This window comes from Amblyomma americanum, chromosome 11 (genome assembly GCF_052857255.1).
Source record: "Amblyomma americanum isolate KBUSLIRL-KWMA chromosome 11, ASM5285725v1, whole genome shotgun sequence".
NCBI classification, from domain to species: Eukaryota; Metazoa; Arthropoda; class Arachnida; order Ixodida; family Ixodidae; genus Amblyomma; species Amblyomma americanum.
This window is the reverse complement of record NC_135507.1, coordinates 91,719,888-91,730,200: the sequence shown is the minus strand read 5'-3', so window position 1 is coordinate 91,730,200 and position 10,313 is coordinate 91,719,888. Positions and strand designations below refer to the sequence as shown.

The 10,313-nt window shown below is 46.0% G+C and overlaps 1 long non-coding RNA gene across 1 annotated transcript; it reads left to right on the top strand.

Annotated features, from left to right (window-relative positions):
- The first annotated feature begins 335 nt into the window (after positions 1–335).
- Positions 336–2,147, top strand: LOC144110998 (uncharacterized). Its single transcript, XR_013309962.1, has 2 exons — positions 336–434; positions 1,988–2,147. It is a non-coding gene; the product is annotated as an uncharacterized LOC144110998 (long non-coding RNA).
- The last annotated feature ends 8,166 nt before the right edge of the window (positions 2,148–10,313 follow it).

Below are 10,313 nucleotides of genomic sequence, written 5' to 3'. Positions count from 1 at the left end.
GTGCCGTAGTGGAGGGCTCCGGAATAATTTCGACCACCTGGGGATCTTTAACGCGCACTGACATCGCACAGCAAAAGAAAAATGGGATGTGTACGCGATCCGCGCCTTAGACGCTGACGTTGGTATGCAGCTTGTAGCAAAAGAAAGCGCCATAGAAGAACTGCGGGGCAATATGGTGACGGTTGAATGGGAAGCCAGCCAGCCACCAGCGTCGGTAACCCTTTCGGGTTTCAGTAAGTGTCATCATTTACTTTTTGGTCACATTTGTGATTGACTCTGTCATAATTGAGTGCGTCGCATGAAATGCAGGCACGGAGCGCGGAATGGAGCGGCAAAGAACGCGGCTTGCTCTGGAAGCAGAAGTAGGCGCCGTCCCGAACACTCCCGAGACCGAGACTGAGAGCGGAACGCAGCCACCAACCAAGAGACAAAAAGTAAGTGTGGTTTTCGTTATCCCCAACATTCTCTTCACCTATTTTGCTTCGGTAACCTTTAACGCTATAATATATGGCGAACAAAGCATGGTGCTTGCCTGAGAAAGAACATAAATTCAATGTTGAAGGAAGTAGACAAGCATTTTATTTTTCAGGAATGGTAAGCAATGTGGACATACGATGAACAAAACATTGCTACTGCCTGACGGCTGGAGCGAGTAAATCGCGATGAGTGGAGGTTAACCATCGACACCGACAGCAGAGTGACCGCTCGGATAAGGAATATCATCGTCATCAGCCGGACTATACCCACTCCACGGCGAAAGCCTCTCGCATATTCCTCCAATTAACCCGGTTCTATGCTAGCTGCATCCACTTGACCCCTGCTAAATTCTTTGATTCCTAAGGAAGAAAAGCGTAGCACGGGGCGGCAGAAAATTAGGTGGGCGGATGAGGTTAACAGATGATGTAAAGGTGAGCAAAAGTTCGAGCTAACATGTAATACAGACAAATGAAATATTTGTAACTCTTCTATAGCATGCGTTAAGGAAAGATAGAATGTTCTGCTGGCGGCCAGCTGAAATTCCGGGCAGAAATTCGCCTTCTCATTGTCTACTCAGGATGCCACAAAAACAGCTTTCCTGCAGTTTTTTGTGGCAATGATTCTGCCGGCAAAGCTCGTTTTCACCGTTGCCGGAAGATTGACCCATCTTTTTGCCAGTGGTCGACTGCAGCTTAAAAGTAGTTCAACCGTTATTTCTTCCGGCTATCTGCGGCTAGTGAGAACACCGGATTGCTAAGTTTAAATTACTGTTGCGCCTGGAGGCAGCGAAGATAGAAAGAATGAATAATAGTCTGCACCAACTACCACAAAACGTTCAGCATAGTGGCCTCTGCGGTTGGAGCATTGTTGAGCAGTCTTAAGGCAAGCTCAGAGTTTACACTTCACTGACGAAAATGTGTACTGGGGCATTTTACTGTCATCTCAAGTAAATTTAAAGAATGTAAGTAATTGATACATTGTAAAATTTTTTTGCATACATTAGGTTCTCCATTTTTCCTCTTGTTTGTCAGAGATTAAGTGGCTAAAAGAAAGCACACGAAATGTTATAACCTGCAGGGTATCGTGCTGCATTTTGGAAAAGTTCGTGATAATCGGAACTTTAAAACTCTCGGCTGTGGCGCATGCAATACGAAGACAATTGTGTCTTCGTATTGTCTTCGTAATATTCAGTTAGGTTTGTATGTTTACTTGTGGTAAATGGATTAGGTGGTAATGGCATGTGAAATGCACATTTGGTTCTTCCACTCATTAACCAGTTAGGTTTCTATGTTCCTTTGTGCTCCTCTTAAATGGGTGAAATGGTAAAGGCAGTAAAATGAACATTTTGCTTCTTCCACTCTTTTTCATGATTACCTCTTTGCATAGATGTTGCTTGTGGTCTTGAACCACAATCCGAGCCAAAAGCAAGGACCTGATTCCTTGAAACTGAATTCAGAGCTTGTGCAATGCTACAACTGCTCTACACTTGGTTTTGCTTTTATTTTTTCAGGGTACACATGCTCCAAGTTTCCTGGAGTGTCGGGACAACCGTTTAGATACAGCCTTTCCTCCATGGTCTCCCGAGAAATCAAATGACATCGTGGACAGTTTGTAACGATATTTGTTACCGTTTTAAAATAAATTCTCAAAACTCATACCTGATCAATGTACTCTGCGGCATTAATCTATTTTGTGGTGATCATATGGATGCATTCACGGAGTACTTTACTGTTGATTAAAGATACAGATCCGCACGAGTACTACCGTTATGCGCTTATATCACATCCACATCGCAAAATTTTACATCACATCCACATCGCAAAATAAGATATCACATCCACGCCACAAAATCGAAGCTTACATCCACACTAGGAAATGTGACCTCAAATCCACATCACAAAATCGGAAATCACATCCAAATCTAAAAATCGGACATCACATCCACATCAAGAAATCGGACAAAATCGGATGTGAATCCATATCAGGAAATCAGACATCACAACCACATCAAGAAATCGGACATCACATCCGCATCAGGAAACCGGACACCACAACCACATCAGAAAATCACATCACAAAATCGGACATCACATCCACATCACAAAATCGGACATCACATTCACATCACAAAATTGGACATCACATCCACATCAGGAAACCGGACCTCGCATCCACATCAGGAAATCGGACCTCACATCCACATCAGGAAATCGGACATCACATACACCTCAGGAAATCAGACATCTCAACCACATCAGGAAATAGGACCTCACATCCACATCACAAAATCAGGCATTACATCCACATCACAAAATCTGACATCACATCCACATCATAAAATCGGACATCACATCCACATCACAAAATCAGACATCACATTCACATCACAAAATTAGACACCACATCTGCATCAAAAAATCGGGCCTCACATCCACATCACAAGATCAGACATCACATCCACATCACAAAATCGGCTTCAAATTACCTGCAGACTTTCCACAAAACATCGTTAACAAAAATCCCTCAAATGGATTCATCATATCCTCATCAGACGTTTATTCAGCACGTGCACATCAGACAATCGGCAGCAAATTTTCTGGAAACATTCTACAAAACATCATCACAAGTCTTCACCAGAAACTCCTCAGAGGATGCATCATATCCTCATCAGACAATTAGTCGGCACGTGCACATCAGACAATCGGCGGCAAATTTTCTGGAAACATTCCACAAAAAATCATCACAAGTCTTCACCAGAAACTCCTCAGAGGATGCATCATATTCCCCTTCAGACAATAAGTCATCACGTGCACATCAGACAATCGGCGGCAAATTTTCTGGAAGATTTCGACAAGGCCTCCACACAAACATCAACATGAACACCACAGAAATTATGTTTTGTGTGATGCGAATGAGCAATAAAGATTCTGCAGAAACTCCATAATTTTTTTGTAAGGGATCATAGCGCATTTCAGGCTCGCTAAAGTCTTCGCGTCTAATTAAGTAATATATAACTCAGTTTTTTGGCCGCACAAAAATCTTGGACCAAGCGCGTTACGGCCACAAGGGCCAGCTGAGCGATCGTACGCATACACGACCGCTCGCTGGACTCCAAATTTATGCAATTGAAACAAAAACCCCGTACTTCCTTCGTGTGGACTGCGGGGGAACGGCGATTGGCCGAAATGGAAACCGCAACACAAGTGCTTGTATACCGAATAAGGTTCGTGAAGGGCGAATGCCTGTGAACTAGGTAGACATACACAGCGCCGGGTAAGCAGAGAGGTGTGCTGGAAGGAATCTGGCGCTCGCTTGCAAGGATGTGCCACTTTGGCGTTAAGCAAATCCTAGATTTAATGTGCGGTCTCATGCATTCACTGCAGAATTGATAGGTTCGTCGACAGTCAGACCAGTGAGGGCAATCGGCTAGGGGAGAGTTCCATCATATATATTATTATTCGTAGAAAACTGTCATATCGCCAGTGACAACGTGCACTTGTAATACGCGCATTTGGTCAAATATGTATCAGCTGTTGATATCTTTTCAACGGCACAAGCTGAAGTGAATATGTGTTTGCATGTACACATATAACGAAATTTAGCCACCATCGGCATTCATCCATCTGCCGTAGATTGAATGTGTCTAGCGCGCGCAGTTTGAAGACCCTGAGCCGGAAGCATTGCTGCGTAACCATCCCTTTCCCTCGGTCCGCAGATGGTGCCTCACACAGCGCTGCACGGATCACTATGGTACGACACGTAAATGCCTGTACACCTTTTAAATCGGGACGCTTTTCATTGTGCTATTTACCACACCCTTCACGACATCTGTCATCCCAGCGTCCGAGATACGTAGCACCTGGTCACTCAGCGGAGCGTCTGGCCGAGCATTAAAACCGTTGTTATCCAGCGGAATAGCTCGTGCCTCGCTTGCCAGTCCGCCAAAGTGATCCACCATTCGAAGTCTCCCGCAAAGCATTTTCTGCTACCTAGCTATCGCTTCGCCCATACACCTGTACATCTCGACCTGGTTGGGCCACTTCTGGCGTCCCATCACTCCCGGTAGATCTTCAGCAATAATTGATCGCTTGACTCACTGGCCGGAAGCTGTGCCCATTCCGGACATTATCGCGGAAAGTGTTGCACAGGCCCTCGTATCGCCATAGTTTCGCGCCTTGGCTGCCCTGGCACAGTCACAAAGGACGGCGGCAAGCAATTTCAACGGCCTTACATCCTCTCTACTTGGATCTCCTTTTCCCAGGACACGGCTCAGCTATGCCCGGGTTAAGTGTTCTTGCTTGGATGAGTGGCGGAGCAATGCTGACCAACGTCATTCAGCGGCGATACCCCTGAGGATACACGGGAAACCATGCTCTCGCAACTCACCACCTGCATTTTACAAGTCCCCTCCACGGTTTCCTGTTGGATTTTTGTTCATCAACGTGGCCTAGGCTTTCATTTCTATGTATTTGCTTTTTCCCACTCAGCATGTTTCTTGTATGCACCTCGTCTTTGTGGTGCGGCTTGAGTTGTCATCCTGAAATACTATTTTGTCGTTCTTTAACTGCTGTTTCGCGTTCCGTGATGTCGCATATTGGATTTTTCTTATGCGTGCTTATTCCCTGTGCTTGTTATGTTCTACTTCTCTCATTTGCATAGGTTGGCGTCATCACTTACTGATGTGTATTAATGCAGGAATGCATTTAACAACTACATTTTCATCTCCCATTGTCCGTCACGGTTCCGCCAACCAAGGCTACAGGACCTCCACAGGTGCCCTAGTGAGGCTCAGAGGAGTTTCAAAAATTCTCGTGTGTCGATGGAAGTACTACTTGTATTACTTCATTGTCAAGTGAAGCAGTAAAAACTGCGAACGTTTTTTTTTTATCACTGCCTACAATAACGACATTGCGAAGGCAAACGGTTTCTAGTCTAGGAGAGTTTCTATCGCATGCGCCCAGGCGCCAAGGATTACAGCCGCCGCACGGTACACACAACTTTTTGAACAAGAAATGCGAGGTGGCTGAAAATCCAATATTTAGTGATTTAAAGATTCCTCAAAAACTGTACGTTGTTTACAGCCACTGAAGATATGTCAGCAAGCATGAATTCGTGCAGTGGAATAATCTAGGCATAGCAGGGATTAGACCGATGATTTTCATTTCGTTTGGTCGCGCCTACCTGAATTAAAGTGGAAAGTCAATGATCTGCCTTGTTTCTCGTTATAATTCCCGGTCTCAGTATTCAAGCCACCCCATGCAAACGGCTGCGTTAACACGAATTTCACGACCATTGTTCGTGAGATGCTAACATCACTGATACCGTATCACTCAGGGGCACAAGAATTTTGCAGAGTCCCCTACAAGGCTGAACCTAAAAGAAGGAGTCCAGTAAAACGGCGAGTTGAGCGACTTGGCGCATTCTTGAACGAAAACAGCGCAGGAACACGTAAACGAAATAAGAAGCACCGGTTCCGTCCTCTTTCTTGTCTCTGGTCCTCAGCTGTTTTCGTTCAAGTAAAATAACAACTGAAGACCAGAACAGCGTCACTATCACTGTTAGCGGCATGTCAAGATTATTGATGTGTTGCGGTGTACAAGAATTCTGCACAGTCCTCTGCAACACTGGCCCCAAAAGAAGAACTTACAATCAGCAACAGAAACAAGAAGAACGTCACGATCATTGCTCGCGGCAAGCAACCATCCTTGATGTAGTGCTGCGGGGTGCAAGAACTCTGCAGTCTTCTGAAAACCTTGTGACAAAACAAGAGCTTACGATAAGCCAATGCGTTCACAACAACGTCACAATCATTGTTCGTCGAAAGCTAGCATTATTAATGTGCAGCTGCATGTTAGAAGAATTCTGCAGAGTGCCCTGCAAATGTGGTCACAAAAAAGACCTTACTATCGCCATCTGTATCAACAAGTACGTCAAAGTCATAGTTCGTGCCAAGCTTGATCAGGGGTACAGGAATTCTGCAGAGTCTGCTAGAAGGCAGGGTCTACTACAAGTGCATGAGCGGTAGCGTCCATAACTGCGTCAACTAGACTGTCACGTTCACTGTTCGCGGCATGCTAACATTATTGATACATTGGTGGGAAGTATAAGTATTCTGCAGACTCCTCTGCAAGTTTGATAACAAAGGGAGAACTTATGCCAGCCAACTTTAATGAAATCGTCTGTCCGACAATACTTTCCAATTTCACCTTTAGTATATGCATTATCCTTGAGCCCCTTTGCTTGCGTACGGTTCAAAGCAGATATGCTCGTGCTTTTTCCTTCCTCAAAGTTGTATAATGATGCAGGTCCATTTTGATGATGTCGCCTATTTCTGCCTTGCTGAAAAACGCGTAGGTAAGATTCTTATTCAATTTGATTTCGTGGAGGGCTGGGGCAAAGCTCTCTCTCTCTCTCTCTATATATATATATATATATATATATATATGTATATATATATATATATGAAAAGTATTTTGTTATATAAAGGTATTTCATAGACTCGTTTCTGTGTTCATTTAGATGTATAAACGGCACATAGATATGTCAAAGGTATTTCGGTTAAGATAATAAGGTACAAGCCACTATTTCCGGTGACATTAGCATAGAAATGAGAAGATGTTCGGTTCTCCGCAGTTCTTTATCATCACGTTACAAGCAGTGCGGCCTGCAGGTACTGAAAAATTTCGCCTCTGAAGCGTCAGACGACGGCTGGGTCCTCGATGCTTCTCGTGTTTCATCGGGTCCAATTTTTACACATTTTGCAGATATAAACTTGGTCCATGTGCATTGAGCCTGACAAAACGATGCATGCGCTACATAAAAATTGCACTACAGTTGCGTGGCGTTCGGAATGGAGCTTGAATGAGGAGAAAACTCGTTTTTTCCTGTTGAGTTGGGCGTATTCAGCCTTATTAAGATCTTATTTCCCTACTTCTTTCACTGTTAGTTTCTTCTTCAAATCAGACAACCGCCTCTTTCTCGTAGTGGCGGTTTTTAGCCGACTAAGTGCACTGCAGTTTTATTTTCTTGCCATTCGTATCGAGTAAACTTGCCGTGAGGGAGCGTTCAAATCTCTCCCAAAGTGGACTGCTGACGCGCCCCATTCTGTCGCTCTTGATTTGTCGCTTTTTTAGGGGCACGTCGTCTTCAAAAGGCAGATAAAAAGGTCCCGGCCGAGATAAACTCTTTCCAGCATGTACTACATTCAGCTTCATCCAGAGTTTTTAAAAATTTCGCATAAGCGGAAGTAAGCTATGTGGTCAGCAGCAACATTCGTTGAACTTCAAAAGCCCAACAATACCCATCAATAGGCTTCTGCGCTCAGAGAGAACACCTCTGTCATGGTCAGTAAATCTACGCGTGTGTCAACAACGATCACTGATCATGCATTAGTTACGTATAATAATGCTGTGTTCTTCAAGGGAATACTTAACAGGGAATAAAAAGGACATAGGGGCATAATCACTCCCTGCCCAATGATTTTTGTGTTTGGTTAATAGACTACAACTTCTTGTGGTTATTTTCTGCTGATGGGACTGTTTCGCCTCTACGAAATCCACATGGAGGATCCCACGCGGTCAGTGGAGGCTCTGTTCAGAAAGCAGTGCTCACTATTTGCTCAAGATGATTCTTGCGACTAGCTTCTTTTCCTTGGAGCACGTATTTTTCTCATAACATCTTTATGTGCAGAAGAGGTGAGCCGTATTATGGAGTAGAAATACGTGAACGTTGAGAGGCATGACCCGATTCAGGGAGTGTTTTAGAATTTCCGTGCAACTAAGATAAATCATTACAGGCATTAATAAGGTTAACGTCCGGCTGCCAACCATGAATTCAGTGTTTCTATTCGCTGCCAGGTCGCTGTTCTTGTTTGCAGAAGCAAGTGTTGACGTGCGTTTGCTCCGGAACAAGTCACCGCTATGTGCCCAGACAAGCTTCCGGGATGAGTCCACCCGAGGCTCCGAGGCTAGGCCTAGGGCCATCGGTGACGCGGTGGCAGAGGTGGCTTTGCCGGCGTCGTTCACAATGGCTTCAGCGACAACTGAGATTCAGCCACAATTCTTTTGACAACTGAGCCTGAGCCCCAGCTCTTGGCTCCTTCTCAAGGTCCATCAGCGGCAGCGCACATCCCCCATTCTCCGAATGCACCTCAACTGGTCAGCGATCTGCCCTCTGGGCGGAACTCGGCAATGGCTGCCCAGCCTCCACTGCTGGATGGGGCTTCAACCGTGCAGCGTGAGGTGGAGAGTTCTCCAATGGACCTGTCTTCAGCACCTCCATTCGTACCACCGGCATCCCGCAGTTCTCAAAAGCGTTCATCAGCGGACATTGCACAGGATTCGTCTTCTGCCAACTGCAGCTCACAAGGCAATCTTTCCTCCCCAGCATATGCCAATCAGGTGGTTGTGTCGACATCGGGATCGGTATCGTATAAAGTGGCCATTAAAGCTCTGGCAGCCAAAAAGCTGCCAGACATTCCGACAGGATTCTTCAGGTGAACCTGGAGGAGTGTTTTGTGACCAAAGGTTTTCTTGACTTCACTTCTAGAACGAAGTCTAATACCATCACTGTGTGGCTCCGGACTTTGGCTGCTGTCGAACGTCTGCAAACGCTCAAGTGCATATTGATTACAAGCGAGTCTCGGTGCAATCCAGGTGTACCTAGAAGAAGGTTTGGACCTACAACGCTTTCTTGTTTACAACGTCGACGTTGCCGAAGACCAGACGACCCTCCAGAGTGAGTTATACTGTCCAACCAACCGTGTCATCCAAGGGCAGTATATGGGAAAGGTACGCTCGTACCTCGTCACACTACAAGGCCCAGCAACTAGAACGACTTTACTAACATGGCTGTACTCTGCGGCCCCGCCCTTCCAAACCGAGTGCTGTCTATTGCTACAGCTGTATCAGGCCTGGCCACATGCACCGATCATGCCATTTTACAACGCAAGATGAGGCTCGGCCGCAAGGCACATCGTCTTGCACGTGCGCACCTTGCAAGACTGACGATGACGAGATCACACCTCCAACTTTCCCAGCGAAAAGAAAGCAACTGAGAAGGTTCAGCGTGAGATCCGTAAGCAAGTGCCTCTGAACCAAAACAGAGCCCCGATACAGACATCAACAGGTTTTTGGCTCTCCAGTGGGATGAAGACGATTGGCTGGAGCTTTCTGAGCCCACTCCACCTGCAGCCCCTGCCCATCAGTCGTACAGTGATAGAGTGCGCAAGGATTGCCGTTGCCTTCAATCTACACAAAAGCACGGCATGCTGGAACCTCCGCGTGAGGACATGGCAGCAGTTTACGACCAAGTTTCCCGCCTTTTAGCCGAGGTCGCAAAGCTACGGCAACGCCGTGAACTGCTTGCTCGCCGTAGACAACCAGCGGAATCCCACTAGACGCCAATCAACGCTGCAGCGCCTTCGACTACGTACAGCCCTCATTCGTTTTCCGCAGACCCTGCCAGGTCTTCTGCAGCACTGCATGATAGCTCAAGAACATCCCTTCTCCGATTCATGGTAAACCAGTTTTCTAACCTGACATCAGTTCTATTACAACGCTTGGAAGCCTAATCGAAAATGTCGAGTACACGTTGTTGTGGTGTGCTCCAGTGGAACTGCAGAGGGATCTCGACAAACCTGGACCTCGGAGAGCTCAAATCTTGACTTGAACAAACTCCAGGTGTGGGCCCTGCTACTACAGGAGACCAAAGCCTTTCAACCATTCCGGGCTTTAATCGAAACATATCTCCTTCAATGAACGAAAGTCGTGTGCACACTTCTGTCCCTCCGGGAAACGCGGCGGTGTACGTTGATGCGCGTTCTCCTTAAGTTCGTA